The sequence below is a fragment of the Coregonus clupeaformis genome, chromosome 30 (genome assembly GCF_020615455.1).
Source record: "Coregonus clupeaformis isolate EN_2021a chromosome 30, ASM2061545v1, whole genome shotgun sequence".
NCBI classification, from domain to species: domain Eukaryota; kingdom Metazoa; phylum Chordata; class Actinopteri; order Salmoniformes; family Salmonidae; genus Coregonus; species Coregonus clupeaformis.
The window spans coordinates 49,565,252-49,575,251 of NC_059221.1; the positions used below are offsets into that span (position 1 = coordinate 49,565,252).

Genomic DNA, 10,000 nt, shown 5'->3' on the forward strand with positions numbered 1-10,000 from the left:
ATTCACCCATTCACAGTCATATTCACCCATTCACACTCATATTCAGTTGGTTCTAACCCTATTCACCCATTCACAGTCATATTCAGTTGGGTCTGACCCTATTCACCCATTCACAGTCATATTCAGTTGGTTCTAACCCTATTCACCCATTCACAGTCATATTCAGTTGGGTCTGACCCTATTCACCCATTCAGTCATATTCGGTTGGTTCTGACCCTTTTTACCTATTCACAGTCATATTCAGTTGGTTCTGACCCTATTCACCCATTCACAGTCATATTCTGTTGGTTCTGACCCTATTCACCCATTCACAGTCATATTCAGTTGGTTCTGACCCTATTCACCCATTCACAGGCATGTTCACTTATTCACAGTCATACTTCCATATCCATCCTGAGTCACAATACTGACCTAGGTCACATCTAAATTACCCTGTTATACCCTGTTACACCCTGCTATACCCTGTTACACCCTGTTATACCCTGTTACAACATGTTACACCCTGTTACACCCGTTACACCCGTTATACCATGTTATACCCTGTTACACCCTGTTATACCCTGTTACACCCTGCTATACCCTGTTACACCCTGTTACACCCTGTTATACCCTGTTACACCCTGCTATACCCTGTTACACCCTGTTACACCCTGTTATACCCTGTTACAACATGTTACACCCTGTTACACCCGTTACACCCGTTATACCATGTTATACCCTGTTACACCCTGTTATACCCTGTTACACCCTGCTATACCCTGTTACACCCTGCTATACCCTGTTATACCCTGTTACACCCTGCTATACCCTGTTACACCCTGCTATACCCTGTTACACCCTGCTATACCCTGTTACACCCTGTTATACCCTGTTACACCCTGCTATACCCTGTTACACCCTGTTATACCCTGTTACACCCTGCTATACCCTGTTACACCCTGTTACACCCTGTTATACCCTGTTACACCCTGCTATACCCTGTTACACCCTGTTATACCCTGTTACACCCTGTTATACCCTGTTACACCCTGCTATACCCTGTTACACCCATTACACCTTGTTATACCATGGTATACCCTGTTACACCCTGTTACACCCTATTATACCCTGTTACACCATGTTACACCCTATTACACCCTGTTACACCTTGTTACACCCTGTTATACCCTGTTACACCCTGTTATACCCTGTTATACCCTGTTATACCCTGTTACACCCTGTTATACCCTGTTACACCCTGTTACACCCTGCTATACCCTGTTACACCCTGTTATAGCCTGTTACACCCTGTTATACCCTGTTACACCCTGTTACACCCTGCTATACCCTGTTACACCCTGTTACACCCTGTTATACCCTGTTACACCCTGCTATACCCTGTTACACCCTGTTATACCCTGTTACACCCTGCTATACCCTGTTACACCCTGTTACACCCTGTTATACCCTGTTACACCCTGTTATACCCTGTTACACCCTGCTATACCCTGTTACACCCATTACACCTTGTTATACCATGGTATACCCTGTTACACCCTGTTACACCCTATTATACCCTGTTACACCATGTTACACCCTATTACACCCTATTACACCCTGTTACACCTTGTTACACCCTGTTATACCCTGTTATACCCTGTTACACCCTGCTATACCCTGTTACACCCTGTTACACCCTGCTATACCCTGTTACACCCTGTTATACCCTGTTACACCCTGCTATACCCTGTTACACCCTGTTACACCCTGTTATACCCTGTTACACCCTGCTATACCCTGTTACACCCTGTTACACCCTGTTATACCCTGTTACACCCTGCTATACCCTGTTACACCCTGTTACACCCTGTTATACCCTGTTACACCCTGTTATACCCTGTTACACCCTGCTATACCCTGTTACACCCATTACACCTTGTTATACCATGGTATACCCTGTTACACCCTGTTACACCCTATTATACCCTGTTACACCATGTTACACCCTATTACACCCTATTACACCCTGTTACACCTTGTTACACCCTGTTATACCCTGTTACACCCTGTTATACCCTGTTATACCCTGTTATACCCTGTTACACCCTGTTATACCCTGTTACACCCTGTTACACCCTGCTATACCCTGTTACACCCTGTTATAGCCTGTTACACCCTGTTATACCCTGTTACACCCTGCTATACCCTGTTACACCCTGTTACACCCTGTTATACCCTGTTACACCCTGCTATACCCTGTTACACCCTGTTATACCCTGTTACACCCTGCTATACCCTGTTACACCCTGTTACACCCTGTTATACCCTGTTACACCCTGCTATACCCTGTTACACCCTGTTACACCCTGTTATACCCTGTTACACCCTGCTATACCCTGTTACACCCTGTTACACCCTGTTATACCCTGTTACACCCTGCTATACCCTGTTACACCCTGTTACACCCTGTTATACCCTGTTACACCCTGTTATACCCTGTTACACCCTGCTATACCCTGTTACACCCATTACACCTTGTTATACCATGGTATACCCTGTTACACCCTGTTACACCCTATTATACCCTGTTACACCATGTTACACCCTATTACACCCTATTACACCCTGTTACACCTTGTTACACCCTGGTATACCCTGTTACACCCTGTTATACCCTGTTATACCCTGTTATACCCTGTTACACCCTGTTATACCCTGTTACACCCTGTTACACCCTGTTACACCAGCTACACCCGTTATACCATGTTATACCCTGTTACACCCTGTTATAACCTGTTACGGCCTGTTGTACCCTGTTACACCCTGTTATACCCTGTTATACCCTGTGACGTGAATGTCGATTAAGGCAGCACTCCGCACCTCTCTGATTCAGAGGGGTTGGGTTAAATGCAGAAGACACATTTCAGTTGAATGCATTCAGTTCTTCAACTGACTAGGTATCCCCCTTTCTCTTTCCATTTACACCCTGTTACACACGGTTACACCCTGTTACACCCTGTTACACCCGTTATACCCTGTTACACCCGGTTACACCCGTTATACCCTGTTACACCCGTTACACCCTGTTACACACTGTTACACCTGTTACACCCTGTTACACCCATTATACCCTGTTACACCCTGTTACACCCTGTTACACCCATTATACCTGTTACACCCTGTTACACCCTGTTACACCCTGTTACACCCGTTACACCCTGTTATACCCTGTTACACCCGTTATACCATGTTACACCCTGTTACACCCGTTACACCCTGTTATACCCTGTTACACCCATTATACCGTTACACCCTGTTATACCCTGTTACACCCTGTTACACCCGTTACACCGTTACACCCTGTTACACCCGTTATACCCTGTTACACCCGTTATACCCGTTACACCCTGTTACACCCGTTACACCCTGTTACACCCATTACACCCGTTAAACCCTGTTACACACGTTACACACATAATACCCGTTACATCCTGTTACACCCGTTATACCCGTTACACCCTGTTACACCCGTTATACCCGTTACAACCGTTATACCCTGTTACACCCTGTTACACCCTGTTACATCCTGTTACACCCTGTTACATCCTGTTACATCCTGTTACACCCTGTTACACCCTGTTACATCCTGTTACACCCTGTTACATCCTGTTACACCCTGTTACACCCTGTTACATACTGTTACACCCTGTTACACCCTGTTACATCCTGTTACATACTGTTACACCCTGTTACACCCTGTTACACCCTGTTACATCCTGTTACATCATGTTACACCCTGTTACATCCTGTTACACCCTGTTACACCCTGTTACATACTGTTACACCTTGTTACACCCTGTTACATCCTGTTACATCCTGTTACACCCTGTTACACCCTGTTACACCCTGTTACATACTGTTACACCCTGTTACATGCTGTTACACCCTGTTACACCCTGTTACACCCTGTTACATCCTGTTACATGCTGTTACACCCTGTTACATGCTGTTACACCCTGTTACACCCTGTTACATCCTGTTACATGCTGTTACATCCTGTTACATCCTGTTACACCCTGTTACATGCTGTTACACCCTGTTACATCCTGTTACATCCTGTTACACCCTGTTACACCCTGTTACATACTGTTACACCCTGTTACACCCTGTTACACCCGGTTACATCCTGTTACACCCTGTTACACCCTGTTACATGCTGTTACACCCTGTTACATCCTGTTACACCCTGTTACATCCTGTTACATCATGTTACACCCTGTTACATACTGTTACACCCTGTTACACCCTGTTACATGCTGTTACACCCTGTTACATCCTGTTACATCCTGTTACACCCTGTTACACCCTGTTACACGCTGTTACATACTGTTACATCCTGTTACACCCTGTTACACGCTGTTACACCCTGTTACACCCTGTTACACCCTGTTATACCCTGTTACACCCTGTTATACCCTGTTACACCCTGTTACACCCTGTTATACCCTGTTACACCCTGTTATACCCTGTTACAACATGTTACACCCTGTTACACCAGCTACACCCGTTATACCATGTTATACCCTGTTACACCCTGTTATAACCTGTTACGGCCTGTTGTACCCTGTTACACCCTGTTATACCCTGTTATACCCTGTGACGTGAATGTCGATTAAGGCAGCACTCCGCACCTCTCTGATTCAGAGGGGTTGGGTTAAATGCAGAAGACACATTTCAGTTGAATGCATTCAGTTCTTCAACTGACTAGGTATCCCCCTTTCTCTTTCCATTTACACCCTGTTACACACGGTTACACCCTGTTACACCCTGTTACACCCGTTATACCCTGTTACACCCGGTTACACCCGTTATACCCTGTTACACCCGTTACACCCTGTTACACACTGTTACACCTGTTACACCCTGTTACACCCATTATACCCTGTTACACCCTGTTACACCCATTATACCTGTTACACCCTGTTACACCCTGTTACACCCTGTTACACCCGTTACACCCTGTTATACCCTGTTACACCCGTTATACCATGTTACACCCTGTTACACCCGTTACACCCTGTTATACCCTGTTACACCCTGTTACACCCATTATACCGTTACACCCTGTTATACCCTGTTACACCCTGTTACACCCGTTACACCGTTACACCCTGTTACACCCGTTATACCCTGTTACACCCGTTATACCCGTTACACCCTGTTACACCCGTTACACCCTGTTACACCCATTACACCCGTTAAACCCTGTTACACACGTTACACACATAATACCCGTTACATCCTGTTACACCCGTTATACCCGTTACACCCTGTTACACCCGTTATACCCGTTACAACCGTTATACCCTGTTACACCCTGTTACACCCTGTTACATCCTGTTACACCCTGTTACATCCTGTTACATCCTGTTACACCCTGTTACACCCTGTTACATCCTGTTACACCCTGTTACATCCTGTTACACCCTGTTACACCCTGTTACATACTGTTACACCCTGTTACATCCTGTTACATACTGTTACACCCTGTTACACCCTGTTACACCCTGTTACATCCTGTTACATCATGTTACACCCTGTTACATCCTGTTACACCCTGTTACACCCTGTTACATACTGTTACACCTTGTTACACCCTGTTACATCCTGTTACATCCTGTTACACCCTGTTACACCCTGTTACACCCTGTTACATACTGTTACACCCTGTTACATGCTGTTACACCCTGTTACACCCTGTTACACCCTGTTACATCCTGTTACATGCTGTTACACCCTGTTACATGCTGTTACACCCTGTTACACCCTGTTACATCCTGTTACATGCTGTTACATCCTGTTACATCCTGTTACACCCTGTTACATGCTGTTACACCCTGTTACATCCTGTTACATCCTGTTACACCCTGTTACACCCTGTTACATACTGTTACACCCTGTTACACCCTGTTACACCCGGTTACATCCTGTTACATCCTGTTACACCCTGTTACACCCTGTTACATGCTGTTACACCCTGTTACATCCTGTTACACCCTGTTACATCCTGTTACATCATGTTACACCCTGTTACATACTGTTACACCCTGTTACACCCTGTTACATCCTGTTACACCCTGTTACATCCTGTTACATCCTGTTACACCCTGTTACACCCTGTTACACGCTGTTACATACTGTTACATCCTGTTACACCCTGTTACACGCTGTTACACCCTGTTACACCCTGTTACATACTGTTACATCCTGTTACATCCTGTTACATGCTGTTACACCCTGTTACACCCTGTTACATCCTGTTACACCCTGTTACATGCTGTTACACCCTGTTACATCCTGTTACATCCTGTTACACCCTGTTACACCCTGTTACATACTGTTACACCCTGTTACACCCTGTTACATCCTGTTACACCCTGTTATAAATAAATAAAATAATAATACTGTTACATCCTGTTACACCCTGTTACATGCTGTTACACCCTGTTACACCCTGTTACACCCTGTTACATCCTGTTACACCCTGTTACATGCTGTTACACCCTGTTACATCCTGTTACATCCTGTTACACCCTGTTACATCCTGTTACACCCTGTTACACCCTGTTACACCCTGTTACATACTGTTACACCCTGTTACATCCTGTTACACCCTGTTATGTATGTTTCCTTTTTCATCTCTCAATTCAATTCAAATGGCTTTCTTAAACATATGTTTACATTGCCAAAGCAAGTGAAATCTCTCTCTCTCCCTCCCTCTCTCTCCTTCTCTGAGTGTTTATCTCTCTCTCTCTCCCTCCCTCTCTCTCCTTCTCTGAGTGTGTACCCGTCTCTCTCTCTCCCTCCCTCTCTCTCCTTCTCTGAGTGTTTATCCCTCTCTCTCTCCCTCCCTCTCTCTCCTTCTCTGAGTGTTTATCCCCCCTCTCTCTCCCTCCCTCTCTCTCCTTCTCTGAGTGTTTATCCCCCCCTCTCTCTCCCTCCCTCTCTCTCCCTCCCTCTCTCTCCTTCTCTGAGTGTGTACCCGTCTCTCTCTCCCTCCCCCTCTCTCTCTCCTCTGAGTGTGTACCCGTCTCTCTCTCCCTCCTCTCTCCTTCTCTGAGTGTTTACCTCTCAAGGTGAGCTAGACAGCTAAATTCAGCTGTCTCCCTTTCTCTACTTCTCTCCTTCCCCCTCTCTCTCCCTCCTTCCCTCTTTCTCTGTGTTGCAGTGTTTACCTCTCACAGTAAGACAGACAGCTACATATAGTGAGATATCCAGGGCCTCTGCCTTCTACAGTGTCTACAGCTGCTTGTCTGCCTGTCTGTCTGCCTGTATGTAGCTCTCTCTCTCTGTCTATCTCTCTCCTACCCCTCTCTCTCTCTCAATTGTTATATTTGCCTCTCACAGTGAGACTGACAGCTAAAGAGATATTGACGTCCTGGGTACAAAAGCAGCCCAGGCAAGGTTGCCAGCAACACCACAGTGTCTGCAGCTGCCTGCCTGCCTGCCTCTCTGCCTGCCTGCCTCTCTGCCTGCCTGCCTCTCTGCCTGCCTGCCTCTCTGCCTGCCTGCCTCTCTGCCTGTCTCTCTGCCTGCCTGCCTCTCTGCCTGCCTCTCTGCCTGCCTGCCTCTCTGCCTGTCTCTCTGCCTGTCTCTCTGCCTGCCTGCCTCTCTGCCTGCCTCTCTGCCTGCCTGCCTCTCTGCCTGCCTGCCTCTCTGCCTGCCTGCCTCTCTGCCTGTCTCTCTGCCTGCCTGCCTGCCTCTCTGCCTGCCTCTCTGCCTGCCTCTCTGCCTGCCTCTCTGCCTGCCTGTCTGCCTCTCTGCCTGCCTGCCTGTCTCTCTGCCAGCCTGTCTCTCTCTCTCTGTCTGTCCAGGAAACTGTATTTATAGGCTGCTGCTAATGTAGAGCTGATACTGATCTGCTCCGCACAGCTAGTACTGCCTCCACTCCTCTAGAGAGAAAGAGAGAGAGAGAAATAGAGGGGGGAGAGAGTGATAAAAGGGAGAAAGAGAGAAGGAAAGGAGGGACAGAGAGAGAGAGAGAGAGAGAGAGAGAGAGAGAGAGAGAGAGAGAGAGAGAGAGAGCGAGAAGAGAGAGAGAGAGAGAGAGAGAGAGAGAGAGAGAGAGAGAGAGAGAGAGAGAGAGAGAGACAGAGACAGAGAGGGAGAGACAAAGAGAGAGAGAGAGCGAGAGAGAGAGAGAGAGAGAGAGGTAGAGAGAGAGAGAGAGAGAGAGAGAGAGAGAGAGAGAGAGAGAGAGAGAGAGAGAGAGAGAGAGAGAGAGAGGTAAATACAAATCAGAGAATGAGCATGCTAAAAGCGAGAGAGGGATTCTACTGTAGAATAAAAGAGTGAGGGAGGCAGCATGAGAAAGAGAGGAGCGTAAGGAGAGATAAAGAAAGACAGAATGAGAGTTAAGTGTGAGGAGAGATAAAGCGAGTCAGACATAGAAGGCAGTGAGTTAACAAACTAATTCCCCCTGGCTCCAACAATATCTTTAACTTTAACTTCAATGAGTCAGAGGGAACATACGGCTGTGTGTGTGTGTGTGTGTGTGTGTGTGTGTGTGTGCGTGCGTGTGCGTGTGTGTGTGTGCATGCGTGCGTGCTCTTACTCAAAGAGAAAGGAGCAGCAGAGAACCACCTGCTGAGAAAGGAAATCTCTGGAAACACGGTGACAAGGGCAATGGGAGGAGCTACGGGGATAATCATGCCCTAATTAGTCAGCAAGAACCAGGAAGTAAGTAGGACAAACCAGGAAATAGAACAGGGATACAGAGGCAGATGCAGTACCTGGCAGAACCCTTACACAGTCACTTTGTATTCCAGGAGACATGGTGACGCTACCAATACAACATCAGGACAATAATGATGCATTCACTAGTGCATCATTGCTGTACGTGGAACAGCTAAACACAACGGGAAAACATTGTGACACAGACGGCCTGTTTCATACGTGTCAGTTGTGCAAATCAAACACACTTTGGAACGCCAAACAAACCGCAACAACTCCAGCCTCAGGCTAGGTGTAGTAAACTGACAGGCTAGGTGTAGTAAACTGACAGGCTAGGTGTAGTAAACTGACAGGCTAGGTGTAGTAAACTGACAGGCTAGGTGTAGTAAACTGACAGGCTAGGTGTAGTAAACTGACAGGCTAGGTGTAGTAAACTGACAGGCTAGGTGTAGTAAACTGACAGGCTAGGTGTAGTAAACTGACAGGCTAGGGGTAGTAAACTGACGGGCTAGGTGTAGTAAACTGACAGGCTAAGGGTAGTAAACTGACGGGCTAGGTGTAGTAAACTGACAGGCTAGGTGTAGTAAACTGACAGGCTAGGTGTAGTAAACGGACAGGCTAGGTGTAGTAAACTGACAGGCTAGGTGTAGTAAACTGACAGGCTAAGGGTAGTAAACTGACAGGCTAGGTGTAGTAAACTGACAGGCTAGGTGTAGTAAACTGACAGGCTAGGTGTAGTAAACTGACAGGCTAGGTGTAGTAAACTGACAGGCTAGGTGTAGTAAACTGACAGGCTAGGGGTAGTAAACTGACAGGCTAGGTGTAGTAAACTGACAGGCTAGGTGTAGTAAACTGACAGGCTAGGTGTAGTAAACTGACAGGCTAGGGGTAGTAAACTGACGGGCTAGGTGTAGTAAACTGACGGGCTAGGTGTAGTAAACTGACAGGCTAGGTGTAGTAAACTGACAGGCTAGGTGTAGTAAACTGACAGGCTAGGTGTAGTAAACTGACAGGCTAGGGGTAGTAAACTGACGGGCTAGGTGTAGTAAACTGACCGGCTAGGGGTAGTAAACTGACGGGCTAGGTGTAGTAAACTGACGGGCTAGGTGTAGTAAACTGACAGGCTAGGTGTAGTAAACTGACAGGCTAGGGGTAGTAAACTGACAGGCTAGGGGTAGTAAACTGACGGGCTAGGTGTAGTAAACTGACAGGCTAGGTGTAGTAAACTGACAGGCTAGGTGTAGTAAACTGACAGGCTAGGTGTAGTAAACTGACAGGCTAGGGGTAG

At 46.8% G+C, this 10,000-nt stretch overlaps 1 protein-coding gene across 6 annotated transcripts in view; it reads right to left on the minus strand.

The window, feature by feature from the left end:
• dmd (dystrophin) overlaps positions 1-10,000 on the minus strand; it is a 278,483-nt gene that overhangs the window by 210,398 nt on the left and 58,085 nt on the right. The window lies entirely within an intron of this gene.